Consider the following 6,000-nt stretch of genomic DNA (forward strand, 5'->3'; position numbering starts at 1 on the left):
ATAAAACAAGAACCTAAAACCGAGGAGTGAATCTGGGCCGTTGATGATGGGTGTGATGTTCATCATTAACGAGAAATGAAATCTCACGTCAACCTTTCCTTTTCAGTTGCCATCATTTAATTTTATGATTGAAGTTGTGTTATTAACAATTTTTCCCTTTTTTTAAATGCAAATTGTAATGGGAACTTAGGATACTTTTGAGTCTCCCAAAAAAAAAATCACTCAGGAGGAGTTTCATTGGCCACTCAAATTTCACATCATTGTATGAAAGATTGGGATCCACTGCATTTAGTGGTAACTCCGTACTTTCTAAATCTCAGTTATGCCCTTCCTTTTCCCCTGACCAAAATTTATCTCCTTCAGACTGTTGCCACTCCCATGAATTACTTCTAACTTCATTGAAATTTTAAATGTTTCTTGAGGTCATTATTGAAATTTTGTATGTATTGTTATACTCTGTGTGCCGGAGTATGTCTTGTTTATTCAATTTGTTTAAGATGTTCGACTCATCACTTTAGTTTCTTGCCATTCAAACCTGTTATAGTTTACTCCTACATTAAAAAAAACACAAGTTATGCAACAAAAGAAATCACTAGGTAATGAATATTTAAAATTTAAGTAACATATTTAATATAATTATTTTCATGTTAATATAATTTACTTTACTAATATGTTGTTTTCCGCAAATAAAAGTAAATTTGAATCTCCTAACTAAAATCTTGATTTAATAAAAAATAAAGCAATAAAAAGATACTTATAAAAGAAACTTTTTCTCTGGTGTTGTTATATTGTGGAAAAAAATTCATGTCCGCTGACAAGTAGTTTGTAACTAAGAATACTTATTATCTACGTGGATAACGAATATTTTAATATCGTATTATACTTTTTTATTCATCAAAATTCATTATTTAAAAAAATAAAAATAATAATTTAATTTAATTTAAAATAAAATTAATTTATATTTTATTAGACTAAATTTAGTTAAAATTAAATTTTAATTTATATTTAATTTAATTTATATTAAATTTTAAATATTTTTTAATTTTATTTTAAAAATATTTAAAATATATATATTTTAATATTCATGAGTTTTTGTGGTATTTGCCAGTTTTAAAATACTCATAATACTCATAAAATTTTCTGAAACAAATATTTACACAAATAGCATGTCGATTGCAGATTGAGTTTTCATTTGCAGATTAAATTACAAATAGATATTATTTGTATCAGACTCGACTAGTTGTCATCCGTACATTACTGAATTTTACAGTCAAAGATATTATTGATCATTGTAAAATTGTTGAGCTTACATTGTAGAAAAGACAGAGAGGAAGAGTGTCTCTGCATTTATTTTGTTTTGTGTTGTATTTGCATAGAGTTGAGTGAGACATGAGCAGGTATCAAAAGTGGAGAATCTAATTGGTGGGTGATGGATCCAAAAACAGTAAAATGAGGCATCTTTAGTTGCAACCATTAATTTTGGGGTGAAAATATCAAAGATTACTTTGGGAGCCGGATGTAGATAATAATGGAGAATCAACTCGTGTGAGATCAATCAATGGCTTAAGTTTGAGTTTTGGATGTGTATTGTTGTTAAATGCTTTCAGGGATAGTTTTATTATTTATAATGATCCTACTCGAATCTCGCAAACTCGCCAATTAAGGATATTTGTGCTTTTTCTAACTTTCTTGTTTCATAAGTTTTTCTTTTCTTTTTGCATATTGGTCCCTATAGAGGATGTGAATTGCTTTTAGGATGAATTGTTACCATAATGATGATCACTGTTTCATACACATATCCATCAAAGTAGATAAAAAGAAAATTACACATAAAGAGACGCGGAGGTTGTCGCGGAAATCATAATAAAAAGTGATTTTCTAGTTATAAGTGGTTCATCTGTTAGGTCCTCCATCTATAAATAAAGAAACTCATGATAATCAACAACTCTTTTAAATACTCTTGTTTAATGTTTAAATACACTTTTAACTACAAAAAAATAAAAATAGGTGAAACAATGAACATTTTTTTAATATTGACACGAAGGTATGGACCTTTATGATTATAAATGATTAATAAAATATTTTCTACATTAGCTATTCTAAAAGTCGATTTAGAAAATAATTTATAAACTTGTTCCTTATACTTAATATAGACTTTGAAGTTTTTTAATATTTTTTAAAAATTATATTACACTTACAACATCACAAATGTTTTGATAAATGTTGAGTCTAACTTTCTACATCAATTTCCAATTGGTTTAGAAGGTTGACACATTTGCAAACCTTGGATTCTAAATTTAACTTTCGACATTAGTTTATTATAAAACCAATGTAAAAAAAAAGTCTTATTTAACATTCACTGTGTTCTTTAAAAACATTATTCGCAAACAATAGAACATTCTTATTTTCTTGTTTTTCACTTCCAAAGAATAAAAATTCCTCTGACGTCCCTGGTTCTCTTTTTTTCCAACCCTACCTTAAATTGTTTCGTGTTCGTTGTATTGTAAGGGTTGATCCTTAACAATTGAAGAAGAAAGAAATTAAATTCGAGCAACTAAGAAAATAATTTTTTTATGACCTTTTTGTGATAAAGTAAGGTATATTGAAATGAATGTGATGAGTAGCGCAGTGTGTGAGAGAAAATTTTGTAGACATTACTATATGTATATGATAGTTTAATAGAATAACTGTTCTATATTTTTAATTGTTTAATTAGGCTTTCTTACTGACTTATATCTTTCGTGAAAAAAAATGGAGGAAGACGTTTTTATAGTTTAAATTGATGTTAGATCCATGATACACCCTGTAACGAGGAATGAATGGTATATTGCTGATCTTATGCTCATTGATTTATGACTTGAGTGTGAAGGAAAATGTTTTTATAAACTTCAATTGAAGTTAAATATATAATAAATGTAACGAACAAAATATTAATTATGGCTCATCTTTTGCTCACTGTATTCAAATAGAGTTTTTAATCTATCTTTTTTCCATAACATTTTATATATTTTTCTACTCAACTTTATATTCATTTCATGCATGTCTAATTAATGATTTCAAAGATGAATAATAATAAAAATCTGTAAAGTATGGCGTTTGGACTAAAAATTATAGTTAAGTGTTGATTTATTTTTATTAAATTCTTAAACATGTTTTCATATTGTAACTAATGTCCCTTTTCTTAATTTTGTGTTTTTTTAATTAGTTTTATAGACTTTTTCTTTAATGAAGTATCATTGTTGATGTGAAATTATTTAACATGCCACTTGATTGATACGAGTCTTAGATAGATTTTCTATTGGTTTTTTTTTCTAATATATTGATATGTTGGTATTTTATATTTTTAATATATTTTAAAATATTACAATCGTGTTTATCAATACATTTTAAAAACACGATAAAGAAATAATACAGAAAACCCAACAGATAATTCAAATTCATATAGTCACTTTGTTTATTTGATTTACGTAATAATATTTAATTGTCTTAACATTCATGTAACAAATAGGTTTAATTGCTTCCTTTGTCCCCAGTTTGGTTGAATTGTGTCAAATTCATCCTCATTTTTAAAAAAGTTTCATTGTCGTCCTCACGTGGTATAAAAGTGTCAATTGAATCCAAACATAGAAAAAATTTGTGTCAAAGTAGTCATTTTTCCTATATATCTGTGTCTTCCTTTCATATGTCACTTCTCTGGAGCTATGAAAAGCCTTAAATTGGATAAGGTAAAATGAATATCTGTACTTGATTGTATGAAAGGAAGACACAGAGATATAGGAAAAATGACTACTTTGACACAAATTTTTTCTATGTTTGGATTCAATTGACACTTTTACACCACGTGAGGACGACAATGAAACTTTTACACCAATTGAGGACGACAATGAAACTTTTTTAAAAATGAGGATGAATTTGACACAATTCAACCAAACTGGGGACAAAGGAAGCAATTAAACCTAACAAATATTAACAACCGAGACATATATAAAAGGTTATAAAACCAAAAAAAAATGCATAGACACCGAAAAAGAAAACAACACTGAATTATATGAACTAAATTTAAATTTATATATGTTTTTTAGAAATTACCTGGATTATAAATCAATAAAATTACCTAAATGTTTTTCATTATTTCAAATAAAATTAATTTTAAGACAATAAAAGATTTATGAAAATTTTAACTTCTTAACATTGTTCTCTTCCTTATATGTATACTCTAGTTCAATAAAAAAAAAGTGATAAGGACTTCACCCATTTTTTTAAGATTTATGTAATAAAAAAAATCTGTGAAAACATCAACTGATACGAACTTCACTCCTTTTTGCTTTTGAAGTATAAGGACATTTTCTTTATGTAAAAAGAAACTGCTTTATAAAAAGAATTTTTTAACATAAACATTAGCTGAATGTACGTCATACATATGTAAATTATTTAAAATTTTAATAAATTTATTCCTTGTTTTCAGAGGATTTGTTTCGATACTTGTTTTGTTTTTGATAATTAAATCAATTCGACGTAAATCTTTTACAAATAGAACTAATAAACACTTGATTTTCAATTTAGATTATTGTTTCAATTTACGATTCCAAAATTAATGTGAAAATCATGGATCAATTTAACAAATATTTTGATTGAAGATTATAAAAAATGTTTAAAAATAATTTTGATGTGTTATTTGAAAGAGTAGTGTAACCATATATATATATATATATATATATATATATATATATATATATATATATATATATATATATATATATATATATTGTACCAGAGGTGCCGGATGCCGTACGGAAGGACGCCCACATAGACGGCGCCATATGTACCGATAGAGGACGTCTACCCAAAGTAGAACGTCCGCCCAAGAGCTGGGCGTCCGCCCAAAGAGTGGACGACCGCCCAAGAGCTGGATGTCCGCCCAAGGAGTGGACGACCGCCCAAGAGCTGGATGTCCGCCCAAGGAGTGGACGACCGCCCAAAGAGCCGGATGTCCGCCCAAGGAGTGGACGACCGCCCAAGGAGTGGACGACCGCCCAAGAGCTGGACGTCCGCCCAAGGATTGGACGTCTGCCCGAGAGCAGGACGCCCACCTAAGGTAACATCCCTGACCGACCATCATTCCCAACCGACGCACGTTGCTGATTACACGGTTAAATGCTAATGACACATTAAAGTCCTTAACGAAGATTAAGGTATTATTGGGCCGTCCCCAGGCCCCCAAAAGGTAAAAGCCCATTACAATTCGCTATAAATAAAGGTCTCAGGTATGAATTCTAAACTAACTTGATAAGGATGCATACACGCATCACAATCGCTCTGTCATATTACTGACTTGAGCGTCGGAGTGCCTTTAGCAGGTACCCGGCCCCTCCCCAACTGGGAGGTTGGAGCAGCGCCGAGGAGAGGAGGGACGCCCGCCCAGCTTGGAGCTGAAAGCAAGGATCATCCGCCAGGAGTGGAGGACGCCCGTCCAGCTTGGTGCAGAGAGCGAGCGTCCGGATTGGAGGACGTCCGCCCGCTTTGGAGCACAAAGTAATCGTCCATATTGATGTCGCCCGCCAGTGAAGCTTGCTTCGGTTCGTGGGATCCAGCTGAAAGTGTCCGCCCGTTTCCGACGTCCGTGATCGTCGTCCGCCCGGCGTTCGAGACCATTCATCCGTTCGGCCTCAGTATTCGTCGTCCGCCTTCAACAGTAAGCTCGTGTGTTTTTGCAGGGTCCGCCCGGATCCGGCCGAAACATATATATATATATATATATATATATATATATATATATATATATATATATATATATATATATATATATATATATATATATATATATATAATTTCTCATAATATTTGAATTATAACTAACACATTATTTTATTGTTTTAACATTAGGTAATAGAATAGTTGACATCTCTTAACACCTCATTCAAGTTGGTGCATGGATATGACACATTCTCAATTTGAATAGAGATTCATTAAACACTCTGCTTAACACTCATTTGGTGAGAA

Source organism: Vigna umbellata, chromosome 2 (genome assembly GCF_029865625.1).
Source record: "Vigna umbellata cultivar VRB3 chromosome 2, Vumbellata_1.0, whole genome shotgun sequence".
NCBI lineage: Eukaryota > Viridiplantae > Streptophyta > Magnoliopsida > Fabales > Fabaceae > Vigna > Vigna umbellata.